Raw genomic sequence first — 18,338 nt, 5'->3', positions numbered from 1 at the left:
GGTTTGATGACCTGTGAGGCCCCGCGATTGGCCCAAACAAGAGCCAATCGTAGAGCGCGAGGGCCGAAGGGAGGTGGAGGGGTGGAGCGGCCGAAGAAGTAAACAACTCGTCAGCGCGCGGGCGACCGTTGGAGGCGAAGCGTCCACTGAATCAACCGCCCCAGCCGCCCGCTGCTCTAGAGCGCGAGGCGAGGGGCGGGGCCGCGGCTGGGAGCGCTTCCACGTTGCATGAGGCGCCTTGGGTTCCACGAAGCGGTCCCGGCCGCCGTGGCCACGCCCCTCGGAGGTTGTGCTCCCCTCAGACAAAATAACGGGGCAGCTTTCCCGCCACTCGCAGCGGCGTTCTGAGGGACGTTTGGCGGGCAACGTTTCCAGCTCTGTGACTGAGAGGGAAATTAAATAGTTAATAAATTAAAGTCATTTCTCATCAAACAATAAGTTGTTCCTTGTTTATTGATGGAGAAGGTTTTTAAAAGACTATTCAAGAGTCAGAAAAGTCGTTCGTTTGTATACTGAATCATGAGAAATCACACTTCGAATAATTCGTCTCCAGTGAAGGTTTTCATGTCCCCCCCTTCCCCCCCCCGGAGATCCAAAGTGCTCTTCAGTTCACATTAAGGAGCTGGTTGTAATTGAAAATAGAGTTAAAGATGAAGAGATATAAACTTGTTTACGGTAGGATTTGAGTCCAATAGTACCTTAGAGACCAACAAGATTTGCAGGGTGTAAGGTTTCAAGAGTCAAAGCTCTTAAAAGCTCTTTGAAAAAGGAAGCTTTGGACTCTTGAAAGCTTATACTCTGCAAATCTTGTTGGTTTCTAAGATGCCACTGGACTCAAATCCTGCTGTTCTACCACAGACCAACGCAGCTATCTACTTGAAATTAAATTATTTTAAAACTTAAATTACTTATATATATCTAACTTTGATTTAGGGCCAAACTGGAAACAAAATATGCCAGGGCAGCTCTTGCTGCATTTCAGTGTGACTGCTCACCTTCCTAAGAAAATAAGAGTAGCCTTTAGCTCAGAATACATTTTGGACATGATGTGGCAAATGTGTGTCACTGCCTGATGATTTTTTAAAAAATGTAGGTAAATAGGCAAAAAAACCCAAACCCAACCCTTTGAATGTGATCAGGGCAGTGGTGGAGTATGCATTTGTGAGAGAAATAATTTTGTCTTCTCCAAGCTGCTTTCCAGCTTGGGAGGGCAGTTTTGACTAAACAATTCTGAGGGGAAATGGTTGAGCTCACCCCTGCCATTTTGTAGCCTCTTACAACTACTATTTACTTTTTTTTTTAATGGGGAGATTGATTCATGGCTTGCGCTGTGAAGTCTATTTTGGTTTAGTAAGAAGAAGAAAAATACGTCATTGAGTCGCAACCAAGTCATGGCAACTCCATTTCAATGGACTTAGCCTAGAGTAACTCTCCTTAGGATTGTGCTGTAATGATGAGAATTGTTCTGGACATATTTTATGCCTAAAAATCTTAAATAATCTCACATATGGGGGAAAATTGTTTTGTAATGGGGAAATTTAAGTGAAAGGAAAAAAGGATCAACTCACTTTCTGTGCCCAGATTATAAGAAACTGTAGTAGGTACCCCTTATACAGAACATAGGCCAAACTTCTCACCTCTTCAAAGAGGCCAAGGTAAAATTAGTTCAGTCTAGTGGGCAGTCTAGTTCAGGTTGAAGGGATTGTTTTTGACATTTTAAAATAAAGTGATAATCTATCGGGCACTAATAAAACAACCTCACTTTTGTTCAGGTATATCCTTGCTGCCTATTTTAATTATTCAGAATAATGATTCTGCTTCCCCACTATTATACCCACCCCCACGCATACATCCCTCTTCTAACCATATAAATAAATGTTTTATCACTCATCAGACATCCTTTATTGTGAGTACAATGAATAAAGTAACTCATATATAATAAAATCCTTATCCCTGATATAGCTGCACGCCTAGTGATCCTGGGTGCTGCTCATGTGCTTCACATAAATAGACGTCCAATCTGTTCACTGGGGTTTAGATGCAGATGGATATTAGGGTTGCCAGGTCCAAGTTGAGAAATTCCTGGAGATTTTCTGGGGTGGATCCTGGAAAGGACAGGTTTGGGGGTGAGGAGAGAGTTCAGTGGGGTATAATGCCATACAGTCCAGTCTCCAAAGCAGCTATTTTCTCAGGGGAACTGATCTCTGGCCTGGAGATCATTGTAATTCTGGGAGATTTCCAGCTACCACCTGGAGAGTGGCATCCCTGATCGATATATGCTTCCAGAGGCACACCCACATGGGCAATTCACATCGGCTGACAATACACACAGATCTTTCTTGCCAGATTGAAGCATTTGAGTATTTCACCTACAAAAGGCTACAGAACTTTGAAAATTAATTAATAGAGGGCAGGATGTCCTTTAGCTACAGCACTGCTTTATAACTTCGGTGACTCTACCCTGTCCTTTGCCTTGTTTACAAAACAATGCCTGCCCACAAAAATGGGGAAGCAGTAGGGTTCCATCCATGTTTAATATCTACATGTGACCCCTGGAAGAGGTTGTCTGGAGATTTAGAGTGAAATGTCATCAGTATACAGATGACACCCTTACCCGGATAGCCCGGGCAAGCCTGATCTCGTCAGATCTTGGAAGCTAAGCAGGGTCAGCCTTGGTTAGTAATTGGATGGAAAATCTTCAAGGAAAACCAGGGTTGCTATGCAGAGGCAGACAAGGGCAAACCACCTCTGTTATTCTGTTGTCTTGGAAACGCCAGCAAGGGTTGCCATAAATTGGCTATGACTGGACAGCACTGTCCACCACCAAGCTGATAAAACCCAGCAATGGTTCAGCAAGTTCAAGTTCTGAACATCCTAGATAAGACTAGTCTAGGTAAGACAGAGGTGCTACTAGTTTGTAATTAGCAACTGATGAGTTACTAATTTTTTTAAAAAAAATTATTTTATCAATGTAAGAAAGGATACAGAAAGAAAAAGGGAAGGGGAAAAATAATAAGGTCAAGAAGATTTTGCAACTGTTTGCTACAAGAATTGTTGGAATACAGAGTACACAAAAACTTAATCTTTTTCAATGTTTGTCAATATAGCAATGAAGATTACAACCTTTATTAAATCCCATTTCTGTATATACTATCCCTCTATACTACACATACTTAGTGCATACTTCCTCCTTCTCCACACTCAATAATAAAAATTAATGATCAAAAAGAAAGACTCCTCATTTCGTTATTGCTACAATATTTCATCTTATCTCTTAATATAACTGATTAACATACCTTTTAATATAACAATAATGTCTACTTATCCTTAGCTTTATACCAATATGTCCATAGCCTACAAACTGTTTTAGCAATTATATATTCAAACATTTCCCCCCTTGTCAAACTATGACCTCTAATGAACTATGTACAATAAGTCAGTATATGATCTTATTCAAATTTGTAAGATTGCAACATCTTATATATTCTATTCTTTGTAAGCAAAATAATTTCCCCTTTTCTCTTCAAATTGTTTTATTGGTCTTCTATTTATATAACTCGTCAATTTTGCCATCACTGCATATTCTGCCATCTTGTCTTTCCAGATTTCCCTGGTTGGACATTCATCTTCTTTCCATTTGCTTGCAAATGTCACTCTTGCCACCATCAGCAAATATCTGAATAATTCATAGGATGTTTTTTCAATATTTTCTGGTATTATTCCCAGCATAGTCTGGGGTTTCATGGCAAAATCAAATTTTAAGATTTTTTGTATCTCAGCATGTATGTCTTTCCAAGATTTCTTACTTTTTTTGCATGTCCACTGCATATGATAAAAGGAGCCATCTGCTCCTACCCTACATATTTCTTATCCATTTTCTCAATGTCCTTTGGTGTGATGTACCATCTGAAAAAACATACCAATTTTCCCTTAGAGTTTGGCTTGCCGTGAAATTTATGCCCTTTGTCCAAAGATTCTCCCACTGTTGGAATGTTATTTCTTCTTCAAAATTTTGCATCCATTTTATCATGCAAATTTTAACTTTTTCTGTTCTGTTTATAAGACCACACTCTTTTCAAAAGGCTTGGAAGCTTGACTGTGATGGCAGGGTGGAAGAAAAGCATTGGGGTGATATTTGAAAAACCTCAAATAATTGTTCCAAAGTACACTCTGTCAGAATGCAATGTTTTAAGCTGTATACAAAGTGATATCTTACTCCATAACGGATCTCCCATATTTTTAAGTCCATCTCAGCACTTCGCTGGAAAGGATGCAACACTCTTGGTTCTTATATACATTGTTGGTGGGAATGTACAGTGATTGAATCTTTCTGGCATCAGATTCATTCCCTGATTTTACAAATCACAGGAATTGATCTACCTTTTCTCCCAGAATCATACCTATTGACATAGCAGCCAAATTTACAACTGCGGAAAGATAAAACAGAGACCATTAGCATCCTCATTGCAACTGCTCAGTTAATGGTAGCTGCACTTTGGAAAAACTCTACAGCATAGAGCAGTGGTATAAAAAAGTTTGGGATCACTTCATGATGGCTAAGTTAGTGGACAACACGACACAACTTAACAATGCTGACTACAGCACTAAATTTCATGCCACCTGGTACCCAATTTTGCAGCATCTCTCAGAAAATGATGTAATCCCTCCTAGAACTACCTACAAAAATTTCCTACATTTTTGAAAACCCTGGCTGTTTAAAATTATAATATGTTTTTAATAATTTTTTTATTGTTGTTTTACTGTATTTTAATGTTACTTTTAAATAATTTAAAAAAAAAAAAGACCACCTGCTCCCATACGGACCTTCTTCTGGGCATGGAGCAGGGGTCACTAGGGGAGGTGAGAGGGGGAGGTAGCTGTGCATTTCCTGCATTGTGCAGGAAGTTGGACTAGATGACTCTTGGGGTCGCTTCCAGCTCTTACGTTTCTACATTTCTGTGTTTCAGCCTGTACAAACATAGTTTTGATTTGCCACTGGGTTTCCCTGGCTATTTGTGCTTTTTATATTGTATATTTTCAAAAAAGGGATGTCAGATACTAAAATTGTATTAAAAAAACTGTGAGGTATATAGGAGTCTCATGGCACCTTAAAAGACCAACAAGATGTATTCCAGTATAAATTTTTACAAGTCACTAGCAGCTATATTTTTATTTAAAGGTGGCTGTGTAAATATAGCTGCTATGCATCTGATAAAGTGAGCTTTGCTCACCAAAGTGTATACTGGAATAAATGTCATTAGTCTTTTAAAATGCCATTGGACTCCTGTTTAATTTCATGACAACAGTCTAACACAGTTGCCGCTTTGTAGTTATGGTTGCATAGATCCTATGTATTGCAAAATTTTACATTGGGACTTCCTTTGCTTGCAGTTTTCAAGCTACTAGCTTTCATATTGGCTCATTGGGATTTACCGATAACAGTGTGTATCTATCATATCCACAAACCATGAGTATACTAGGGTATGCATGCAGCTGTGAGCCCTGATAGGTCCCAGCTCCATTAGAGGTTTGCAAAAGTATTTGAACACATCTACCCATCATTCATGCTTTATAAGCTTGCTGTAGGAGACCCTACTAAAATGTATTCACAGCTAAGTCAATTGCCAGGCAAAACACAGAGTCTGGTACAAAGATTTTAGCCAAAATATTATTAGAAAAAGAAAGTTGATGTTTCTGAAAGCCATAAGCCACTGGCTTAAAGCTAGTAGAACATCAATCCTTTGGTTGGAAGTTTCTCCGCGCTTTCTTTCCTTCCTTAGGAATATTTCAACTTGAAAATGACACAATTGACTCATTAGACCACTTGCAAACAGAAGTGGATTCTGTAGCTAGAATGGCAATTCAAAATAGACGTGCCCTAGACATCATCAGCAAGGAGGAGTGTGTGCTTTAATAAAAGAAGAATGTTGTTTCTATGTCAATGAATCAGGCAGAATCACCACTCACTTGCAGGACCAAAAGAACACAGTGAAAGTATTCCACAGAGTGGCACAAGACTTCCAATATGCATGGTGGGATTGGTTCCCAGACATGCCTAATTGGTAAAAGACATCAGTACACACTCTTATTATAATTATGGTAGTAGTTCTTGTAGCACTATGTGCGGTTTGTTGTTTTATTCAATGTGATCCTCAATGCTGTACCTCAGGAGCAGCAGCAGTAACCTCAGTAAGCTTGACATCCCACCAGAAAATGATTGATGGATGGCGCAAATATTATTAACTTGTTAGTGGGGCTGGTTCCGCCCCAAATGGGGGAATTGTTGTCAGAATTTTGTTAGTGGGTCGGAACCAGGCCTTTTTGGCCCATGTTAGAAATAAAGAACCAGCTAGAGTTTGGAAAAAGAAATCTTCCAAAGGCGCTCTCTCTCTCTCTCTCTCTCTCTCTCTCTCTCTCTCTCTGCAAAATAAAGTTGCGTTTCCTGAGGTTTCACCCTCTGTGTCAGATAAGGCTATAAAAGTTGTTAATAGTTGGAGACCTTTGAAGGGTCATCTGGCCATTGCATGTAAATCACTAAGAGGACACCAGGACAAACAGCAAACAGCTTATCTTCAGGAAGAACGGGATAACCGATAGCTAGTGGTGTGTGAACATTCCTTTTGCAAATTACAAATGCATATCAAAGATGCAGTCTATCACAGAGGTAAAAGATGTGTAGACTTGTGTTTACACGAAGGACCCTCAACGGAACTGTCTTTCAAGAACAAAGACAATGTAATTGATTAGGATGTTAACAAGCCTTTGATACCTCCCTATAAAGGAAGGACGAACCAGATACTCGGGACCCTTCTCTTGTTAGAGGGTAGGGACCTCACTGGTCCCTGCTCTCTGCAATGGAGGGGTCTCAAGGATCCTTGATTGGGGGGAAAAGATATCTTAATTGTTTTGCATTATTGTTATGTCTAACTAATGATTTTGTACTCTGTATCTATCTCTGTAGTGTTCTAGTGTTCAGCAGAGGTGAGGCCCTGATCTGGTGCCTTGTTTCTCTGCTTGTATTCTCCTTTGCCTTTTGAAATAAAAACTTCCAGTCTTGCTTAAGACCTTTTTGCAGCTGGCACATTAATCTTAGCAGAGACATCAGTTTAGTACTAGGGAAAGATCAATTGAGGTTGCACTCTTTACATGCCTACGGTAAGAGGCAAACCCAAGCAACTGGTGGACTAGTCCCCGGTTGCAGGGCAACAATTTCCACAACACAGCCCATATGTTGGTAGCAGTATTGTTTGCTTCCTTTAGCTTTCTGAGGCCTCTTGCTCCTAGTTTTCTGTCGTTATCATGGCTTTAATTGTTTAATATTTCATTTAGTTCTAAATACCTGCTTGTAAGCCATCTAAAAGACTTGATAGTAAAAGCCTTGCTAGAGTGTGTGTGTGTGTGTGCGTGTATAAACATTGCTTCGCATATAATAATACAAATATTGCTTCCTGATAAGGGAGTATTCCCTTATCAGTAGGACATATATTTTCCAATCAAGTGACGACAGTTGTTTGCATTACTTAAATTCCAGTTCCATGGCACTGTAATTCTATTCACAGTGTCATCCTAAAATGTCTCTGTCCGAATGGTTACGCTGTCGTATCTGGAGATTCACTAGAGCCTGGTCATGATGGTATAGGGCCAGTGTAACCCCAGAGGTGGCAGGGAAATAGGCAGTTTCAGAGGCATGTTGGGGGAGGAAGGGGCTTAGGTGGCTTCTTACATCTCCTCAGTTTCCAACACACTCCTGGTGCCAGCATAATGGTACTCCACTGACAACCTTAGGATAACTTTGAAAATTCTCATACAACATATACAGAGTAAAAATACAACTCCCTTGCCCATTCCACCATACTGCCAAGCCCTGGCATAGCTTAGGATTCCATCTAAGTCTGCAGCCAGTTACTCTCCTAGGCACCATATAAACTCTAGTTAGGCCACCCCTAACTCACATGTTAGATCATACAGTATCTCTCTGGCCGTACTGGATGTATACACAAGCTAAGTGAATTTCAGTTTAGGGCCTCTGATCATGAGGGCTTAGCTGTAATAACAACTGTGCCAACACTACAACATCACTTCAGACATGAATCTGAAATAGGGGTGCCAGATCCCCCGGGGCCTCAGTGTCTCCATCTGGGCGTGCAAGGGCCATGCCTCCCACACGTATAAGAAGGGAAAGTGTCCTCTGACAGTTGTTTCCTCGTGCTCTCTCTGTGTATCACCTAAGTGATGTTCTCTTTGTTCCTTCTCTTGTGTTCTCTATGTGGGTGGCTGCATCTTGAAACTTTCACATTAATTCTTGAGGGCAAACCACATTAACATGTAATTGACAACAGTCAGTTAAAGGTAGGCAAGAAGGCTCTCAAGCACATCCCCTTTCGTAGGAGTTTCAGCTCACTGCAGCCAGCAGGAGCTGGATAGCTAAGCCTTCATCCGTCGAGCCTGAGGCACAACTCTTCGCAATAGGCGAGGTGCTTATCGTGTATTTTAGCAATATGGGTTGTATACGTAAGGAAGTATATACAGTTTATTTATTAATTTACGTCATTTATAGTCCACCTTTCTCACTGAATCTCAAGGCAGATTACCTCGTGTGAGTCCATACAATCAATATCACGACATTTCAGTATACATGTAATGGGTATATACATGTGATTTGCAAGATTTAAAGGGAAAGAAAGAATGAATTAAAAGAAAGGTTTAAAAATTTAACAGTGTTGAAACAGAACACAGGCAAATTCCATGATTGATATATTAAACAACATAGGAACTTACTGTCGAAGACTTATTGTCGAATATATACAGCTTGGAAAATCTACAACAACTAACATAATCAAAAAGAGTCCAGTAGCACCTTTAAGACTAACCAATTTTATTGTAGCATAAGCTTTCGAGAATCAAGTTCTCTTCGTCAGATGCCTGATCTTCGTCAGATGCCTGTTTTGATCAGGCATCTGACGAAGAGAACTTGATTCTCGAAAGCTTATGCTACAATAAAATTGGTTAGTCTTAAAGGTGCTACTGGACTCTTTTTGAATTTGCTACTACAGACTAACACGGCTAACTCCTCTGGATCAACAACTAACATAGGAACTACTCAGTAAGATCATACTTATAGCAATAGTAGTGAAATCTCTCACCATTTACAGCAGTAGTAGTGAAGCCTGTGGTCCCTCACAGTTTACAGTAATAGTAGTAAAGTCTGTGGTCCCTCCTTATCCCTTTATTGATGGTTTCCCTATCTGTTTACTGATGGATCTCTTGAGATCACTTTCTTACAGTACAGCTCTCCCATCTGAGCACAAAGCCTTCTTGAACAATTTGGTTTTGCATCATTTACAGAAGGCCAGGAGAGTGGGACCTTTCCTAACCCCCTCAGGTTAGGAAACATTACATAAAGTGGGGGCCACCACAGAGAACGCCCATGTATGGGCAATTGTTGATTTTGCCCATGTGAAGGGTGATACCTGCAGAAGGCCCTGCTCAGATGAACGAAGTTGCCGTGGTGGAATATAGGGAGAGAGATTATCCCCTAGATATGATGGACCAGGGCCATGGAGCGCTTTGTAGGAGGTAGTCAATACTTTGAATTGGGCTCTGTAACTAATAGAAAGCCAAGACTGTAGAATGGCAGTAATATTCATGGTTTTCCTAGCTCCCAATAATATCCGAGCTGCAATGTTCTGCCTCCAAGTTAACTTAAAGGAGAGACCAATGTACAGTGCATTGGAGTAGTCAAGTCTTGATGTTACCATGGCATGGATCCAAGTAGCCAGAAAATTGGTCATACAACATTACAAAGCAGCAATATTACGCTTACTCACTTGGAAGTCCTGATGAACTCAGTTGGCTTACTTCTAAGTAACCCTTGGATTGGGCTACAAAACATCCAAACCTGACTATTTGGTGTACAATAACCATAGAGTAACTTCACAATTTTTGGAAACTTTTTTTAATGATAAAATTAATTTTAGTTCTGTCTCCGTGTTTTACTACAAGATGGAGTTAGGGATCGTTTGGATTTCTGAACTATGCAATGCCTTTAACTATTTCTGCTGAAGGCAACATAAGCCAGAAAGACAGTTCCCAGAAAGTATTTGTTTACATGCCCTTTCATCCTAGTCCACAGGCTTGTTTGACTGTCACTATGACAAATGTGTTTTTAGGTACAGCAAGGAGAACAACTTTATTAGCATTTCCTGTTTGTAAGCATGAAAGCAACATAAGTGATACTTTTGCCAGGTGATTCCATAATCTAAGCATAACTTTGACATGATTGTTTAAGTAAAAAGAAATGGATAGTAACTACAAGTAGGAAGAAAGAAAAGGAAAAAATCAGTTTATCAGATCTTACCCACCTTTATGTTTATATTGTCTAAATATTGTAAAAGGCATATGTTCTTCAGTCTTCCAAAAAGAATTTAAACCATAGAAAAAGTAATCTAATTTTTATTTGTGATTGTGAAAATGTCTATTTACTGCAATTCAATTAATTAGGGGGGTTTGAGGGGGAGGGGACAGTGGGGGAAGGACACACTGAAGTTCAGAGAGTGTGGTCAGCGAGGCTTTAACTGGCAGGTCAGTTTCTTCTATGAAAACATACAAGGGACAGCAAACCACTTTCCCTCTTGTCTGCCAAAAGGCTGAAGTCTGATCTTGTTAATTTGTATTGCTTGTATCCAACCAAGCAGTTCATCTAATGAAACCAGAGGGTGACAATTTCTACCCTCACTTTGCCCCCTGGGCTGTTCCTGAGGTCTGCTGACCCTCAGGGACAAATTTTCAGTGAGCTGCGTCAAGAGAGGGCAGGAAAATCCCTCTCCCTAAGCCCATGGATGGTTGGCTGCATACCCATTTGTATTACCAGGGCTGTTTCCAGATGGCTGACCTGCACCCGGGACATCGTGCCACGTTTCGGATCGTGCCGGGGAAAACGGGAAATATCGCGTTTTCTCGTGCTAGTTTTGCGCGACGTCGCACAAAACTCGTGCGAGAAAACGCGATATTTCGCGTTTTCCCTGGCACGATCCGAAATGTGGCGTGACGTCCTGTGTGCAGGCCAGCCGTCTGGAAATGGCCCAGCTCTTGCACCTAACTTTAAAATAAGTTCTGCAGCTTCTTCCCTCTACCTTAGCTTCATGGGTTGAGGAGACTCTTGAGTAGTCTTTCTTTCATCCTCTTATGAAGGGCTTTTTTTTCTGGGGAAAGAGGTGGTGGAACTCAGTGGGTTGCCCTCGGCGTAAATAGTCACATGGCTGGTGGCCCCTCCCACTGATCTCCAGACAGAGGGGAGTTGAGATTGCCCTCCGCGCTGGACTGCATCAAAACCCATCCTACATGAGCAAAAAGGACTTGTGCATGTTCCTGGAAGAGGCTGTCATTTCTGGTGATTCCTTCCAACCCCCAAGTGCAGCAACCATGTCCCTTTGCTTGCCTATCTGGGGCGGAGGGTGGGAGATTTCTTGATAACCCAGATTAGTCTTTCATAGAAGTGTGAGAAGCTACCGTAGGAAGTCTTTTTGTGGAAAAGTCCTTATGGATTTAACGATTAAAAAAACAACAACGCTATCCATGGCTGATGTTCAGTTGTTTTCATTTCATACTACTTTCTGACATGACTGTGCTCCCAAACTTATATGGTTTAATTATATTAATTCAGCATTTATCAAAAAGCCCTTTGCTGAGCTTTAGCGGAAAAGCTTCATGAGAGTCACAGCTTCAAGAGGGGAAGCTTCTGTCATAGATTATCTCTATACTGTGAAAGCTTTAACCTGTTAGGAACGTTTTTGCATTGTTTGATATTCTTGTGGTATGGGGAAGCAAATAAGATGTTAGCCTAGGAATGGGAAGACTCAAGTCCAGATCCTCGTTCAGCCAGAAAAATCAGAGGAGGGTGTTGGGCTAGTCACTCACTTTCCAACTATATCTCATAGTTGTTGTGAGGATAAGATAGAGGCCAACCTGCAGGCAGGGTCTGGAGAGCACCCAGAAATTCAACTGATCTCCAGGCTACAGAGATCATTTCCCCCTGGAGAAATGGCTGCTTTGGAGGGTGGACTCAAGGGCATTATACCCTACTAAGGTCACTCCCATCCCCAAATCCACCCCCAGGCTCCACCCCTAAATCTCTAGGAATTTCCCAACCTGGAGTTGGTACCACTAGGTATGTGTAAGTTACCCTGATCTCCTTGGAAGAGAGATGCAATAGATTCAGGGCTTTTTTTCAGCGGGAATGCGGTGGAATGGAGTTCTGGCACCTCTTGAAAATGGTCACATGGCCAGTGGCCCCACCCCCTGATCTCCCAGTGGCCCCGCCCCCTGATCTCCAGACAGCAGCACAGAGGGCAATCTAAACTCCCTTCTGTCTGGAGATCAGGGGGCGGGGCCAACAGCCATGTGACCATTTTCACCGAGGACGATTTAAACTTTAAAGAACTCCCCCCTTGTTCCAGCTGACCTGAAGTGACGTCTTTGTGTGGTCCTGAGTTCCACCACTGAGTTCCACCACCTCTTTCCCCAGAAAAAAGCCCTGAATAGATTGATTGTATTTTTGTTTGCTGCCATTTTGTTAGCCACTTTGAGACTTGAGAAAGGTGGGATCAAAATATTTTAATCAAAGGAATATGTAAAATTGATTCCCTCACCCCACAAGTAATTCCTCCTTCCTCCAGTAAAAAACTAACTATTCCTAGGATGTTAGCAGTTATACTAAATCTTGAAAACATACGTTTGAAATACATAAAATTACAAAGCAAACTGTTTTCTGTTTAGTTTTTTTCTTTTTTTCCCCTCTGAGGGCCACCTTTCAGTCAGATAAAATGTCTCTGATGGCAGCCAGGGCATCTTTCGAACAAGCTGACGCAGCAGTTTGCTTTAAGAAAACAAATGTGGAGGAACCTGCCATCTTCAGTATTGTAAAACTTTGGAAGCCTGACTGTTCACTCTGCCAAACTTGTAACACTTCTTTGAGTTTTTATAATCTATTCTCTCCCTTTTCCTTATTGGTAGAATTATGACTTTTTTCCTCTTGGTAATGAAAAGGAATGAAGTGCTGACACACTCAGAATTATCTTGATTTTCCAGTGTAACTAGGCTTGTCTTTTCCAGTAAAATGTGTTTAAATTAGAATAATATGATCAGATTATAGAAACTGCTTCTCCAATCTAATAGATCATGAGAAAAGGAAGACTACTTGTAGCTTCATTTATAGAATTCATTCTCTCTTTTAGTTTATTTCTTCATTTAGTGTAAAGCTGAATTCCTGTTTAACTAGACTTGCACGCATTCAAGGGAAGGGATCCTTATTTTAGTCTGGGAGAAATGAATGTGGCCCAAAGAAAAAAATATTTTAGTATAAAGAAATCAGAAAAGTAATTAGCAAGACCATATTCTGTATAGTCTTGCAGTGAAGGCAAGCCATTGGTGAACGTCCTTTCTGCTACTAAGGAACTTGGGTGGGCAGTCTAGACATACCTCAACATGCATGCAGACAGGGCCGGTGCCAGGGTTTCTGGCGCCTGAGGCGAGAGACCTACTTGCGCCCCCCACCCCACTAACCAATTTTAAAAAACAGAACAAATGTAGGAAAAATGAAAAGCACATAACTTGAAACTTTTTACATTTTAATTGAATTTTTATTTCTTAATTTAAATTTTAAATTTTAATTTTTTAAATAAGTGTGAGAATAACAACAATCTTTGTTTTCCTTTGTGTGAGCCAAAAATCTATTTTATGAGCAGACTTGCATTGAAGTTTTGAGCACACCTCCTTTTGTGTGTGTATGTAAAAAAGTTTCCCTCTCTCTTTCTTCCCACCTCTCTCTGAACCCAGAGACTCTTGGCAGTAGAAGGAGGGCTTCTCTTACAGGGCCTGCTTGGAGGAGAGAGGTGTTTGGAAGGGGGAGACTGAGCTGAAGCCTTCTCTTTCTCTCTGACCCGCTCCAAGCCTTAAAATATTTATCACCTTTGTCAGAGATCCCTTTCGGGAACTACCCTCCATGCTCATCCTTCTCCCGCCCCCCCTTGGGTTTGAAGTGAATGGCAGCTGACAGCTAAGCATGTAGTGTATAAATATTGAAATAAACTATTGGGGAAGGTGGGGTGATATATGTAAACCAGGGAATGAGAGAAGGAAGGTGATAAAGAGGGGGAGCAGTGTGGGGCGCTGCTCTGCTGGAGTGAAGGGGGAGCAGCATTGAGATCGGAGAATAGCAAGGGGGAGGGAGAACGAAAGGGAGAAGGGGGGAGGAAAGTAATAGAATTTAAAACAACAACTTTAAACCCAACAACAGTGATTCGCTCCTACCTGTCGCACAGGGACTGAAAGGGAATTGTGTGTGTCTCACCTCACTTTCTCCTTCCTCTGTGGTGGTGCACACACAACCAGCCACTCTTTCCACCAGAAGCAGCCCCCCTCCCCCTCAAAAGCCTGAGGAAAGGTGAGAAGTAGAATTGACGCCAGCTGGGGAGGGGGAAAGGGATGTACTAAAAGGAATGACAGGATTGCCCACTGGAAATAATGGGAGAAGCTTGAAGGCTCATTGGAGAAAATGGGAGCCAGGAATGCCAATTTACTTGCATGGGCTCCATTGAAATGCATCGCAACACAAAAAAAGAGTGAGAGTCCAGTAGTGAAGAAGTGAACTGTGGCTCATGAAAGCTCATACCCAGCGCCGGATGTAGGGTTGCCCGCACCCGGGGCAACCCTAGGCCGACCACCTTGTGCGTGCACAGGGCGGAACGGCGGGGGCAGCGTGCAGGGCTGGGAAGCCGCCTGTGCCATTCGCCTCCCCGCAGGCGAATGGCGCGGGCGGCCTCACAGCCCCGCACGCTTCCTTTTGCCTGCCCCGCAGGACAGGGGACGGCCGGCTTGCCGCGCACCCCCCTGCCCTGCAGGGCAGGCAAAAGGCAGCACGGCCACCCGCGCCATTTGCCTGCCACTCCCCGCGCTGCGTGATGACGTCACTTCGGTGACGTCATCATGCAGGGCGAAACGGCAGAGGCAGCATGCAGGGCTGGGAAGCCACCTGCACCATTTGCCTCCCTGCAGGCGAATGGCGCGGGTGGTCTCGCAGCCCCGTGCGCTGCCTTTCGCCTGCCCCGCAGGACAGGGGGCGGCCAGCTTGCTGCGCACCCCCTGCCCTGCAGGGCAGGCAAAAGGCAGTATGGCCACCCGCACCATTCACCTGGTGTGGGTGGATGGTGCGGGCGCAGGCAAATGGCGCGGGCAGCCCCGCAGCCCCCCGCGCTGCCTTTTGCCTGCCCTGCAGGACAGGGGGTGCGTGGCAAGCCGGCTGCCCCCTGTCCTGTGGGGCAGGCAAAAGGCCGCGCGGGGGGCTGCGAGGCATGGGGGGCTGCTGCCTGCACCCTCTGGCAGCTGCTCCAGGTGCCCCCTCCTTGGTGGCGCCGGGGGCAGACTACCCCCATGCCCCCCCTCGATCCGGCCCTGCTCATACCCTACCACAAATTTTGTTAGTCTTATAGGTGCTACTAGACTCTTGCTTTTTTCAACTACTACAGACAAACACGGCTACCCATCTTGATCTATCAACACAGGCCCCAGAGTGGAATGACAGTCCCTGAGAGAAGAATCAGTGGTCTGGGACTGGAATGGCAGTGGGTGTGGAATGACAGGAGGTGTCATTCTAGTCCTAGAGCCCTGACCTTATTGCGCTGCACTCTGGGGGCTGTCCTTCCAGTCCCAGAGCACTAAGCCTATTCCAAGGACTGTCATTCCACTCTGAAACCTGTCCTTCTGGTCCTGGAGCACAAACTCTACAGCCAGGGACCGTCATTGCACTCTGGGGGCTGCCATTCGACTCCTAGAGTATTCCATCTGGTCCCAGAGACCTTTATGGAAAATCCATTCCACCTTTTCTTTGCAACTTTTTTTGTGTTGTGATGCATTTCAATGGAGCCCAGGCAAGTAAATTGGCATCCCTGGCTCCCAGGGATGGGCCTTCAAGCCTCTCCTATTATTTCCAATGGGCACTCCTCCTGTCATTCCTTTTAATACATGGCGGGGGGGGGGAGAAAGAAAGGAGGGGAAAAGGGGGACAAAAGGTCAGATGGGAGCTTGCTGCTCCCCAGCCAGCTAGAATCTCTCTTGCTCGCGGAAGCTTCGCCCAAGGCTTATTGAGAGAGAGAGAGAGGGAGAGAGAGAGAGAGAGAGAGGAGGTAAAAAAGGCAGAGAGAGAACTGTCCCCGCTGATGGGGCTGAACTCGAAGCTCCTCGGGCGCTGGCTGAGTGGGAAGACAGGGCTGCCCTTCTGCACTCCAGAAGAAGTGCCTTGCGCCAAGAGAGGAGAATTCCTGTGTAAGCACACAGGAGCGCGCACACTGCAGGGAACGCCGATTGATCGTTGGGGGGGCCGGCACGGCACTTCCTTCAGAGTTCAGCGCCCAAGGCGGGGGCCAGCTCCACCTCAATGGAAGAGCTGGCCCTGCATGCAGAGAGAGTATTTCCTACTTTTTAGGATGCTGGATGTTAATTAAAATGCTCATTAGTGGTGCTATTAATTTGTTAGACAAAATTCAGAGATGCTGGAAATTGTTTCTGTGCATGACCATAGGATGGATCCCAGCTAATTCATACCACAAAGCAATACAGCTTTATTAAAATTAGAATCTGAAGCATACTTACTTGGAACTAAGTCACACTTCACCAAGCTGATCAGGTCCAAGGATTTGCTTCGGCCCCTAACTCCTTTTGAGGAAATTATTTCAAACGGGGAAGATGGTAAACAGGGTAGGATATCAACCCTTTACAAATTATTAATAAGGGTGTTACATAAAGACCCTCTGCCATACCAAAAAAATGGTCTGATTCTTTAAAACGGGTTATCTCGGAATCCGATTGGAAACATATATGGAATTCCCCTTCCAACAAATCTAGTTGTTGGAATATCAAACTCCAATTTTACAAGCTACTGTCCAATTGGTATTTAACGCCACATAAATTGAATCAGATGAACAGGTTGTTGAGCCCTCTGTGTTGGAGATCTTGCAAGCAGGAAGGCACGACCCTGCATATGTGGTGGGAATGGCATTTCGTTCAGGAATTTTGGAGAGTGGTTCACAAAGAGATATTCAGCATGATGGGTCTTTCATTGCCATACTCCCCAGAATTTTTCCTATTGGAATTTTGGCCCAACTCTGTGTTAGATAGGAATAACAGATCTCTTGTCTCAATATTAGTTGCCTCTGCTCATCTGGTCATTGCTGGGAATTGGAAATCCCTCAAAGGCCCATTGCTAAAAAAATGGTATCAGAAAATTTGGGAGCAATATCTGATGGGTAGGATTATGAATAATCCGGTTTTTGGGAACTTGCATATGGCAGTCCCTTTATTTGAATACGATGAGATCTGGAAACCAATCTTAGATGTTTTAAATGCCAAAGAAGTAATTCCCCCCACGCAACAAAGTTAAAATGCTCATTTATTGTAATTCTTGGGTTTTTAACAATTTGCCAAGAGTGGTTTTGAAAATGTCTTTTATGGCTTAGTTTTAATCCCTTTCTTGTTTGTACAGTATGGTTTTATCATTTCTTGTATTAAATTAAATTAAAAAATAAAAAATTTAAAAAAGGAACTAAGTCACACTGAATCAGTGGGTTAGTATATACCCTAGACCTCAACTTGACTTAACAGCAGCTTTTTCATCTGGATATATAACATTTCTTTTCCGCTGCTGACAGTTCTTCGCCTCTGTGGCTGAAAAACTGATGCTGCCATATCAAAGAAGAGTTAAAATTGTTGGTCTGTCTCTGAAGAATAGCTGGGATTTATTTATAGACCTTGATTACCAGGGCAGTTATTTGTTACAAGAAAAATAGCCAGCATCACTGTAACAAGCAGAATTTGTGCCGAGTGAGGGTCTGTTCATTGCAAAGGCCCCGCCCCAACTTCCCACCTGGAGGCTGGATCATCCAGTCTCCAGTCTGGGAGCTGTTTTGGCATCACCAGAATAGGGTTCTCCTTTGGAATGAGCAAGAACCGTTCACTCACACGGGGGAAAGGAAAGGGGTGCATTCATTGGGACTCCATTGGGCTGTAGGATGGGGCTGGTAAACCTGCTCCCCCTGCCTGGTGATCCCCGCTTATGAAAATAACGCCTGCTGATTCCTGTCGAGGCCCCAGCCCTACATCTGCAAAGTCTGGTCCTGTGTCCCCCCCCCCCAATTGCAACACGTTGGGAACATCTTTATCTCTATCCCAGCGAAAAGTCTTGATAGACGAGGGAGGGGCAGAATAGTGAGTCCCACTCCCTCCCCAGCACCACTTCTCTACTCTACTCTCCCTGCCAGCAGGACAACTCCAAAAGCTGGCCTCTGGAT

This window comes from Eublepharis macularius, chromosome 13 (assembly GCF_028583425.1).
Source record: "Eublepharis macularius isolate TG4126 chromosome 13, MPM_Emac_v1.0, whole genome shotgun sequence".
NCBI classification, from domain to species: domain Eukaryota; kingdom Metazoa; phylum Chordata; class Lepidosauria; order Squamata; family Eublepharidae; genus Eublepharis; species Eublepharis macularius.
This window is presented reverse-complemented; position numbering follows the sequence as displayed.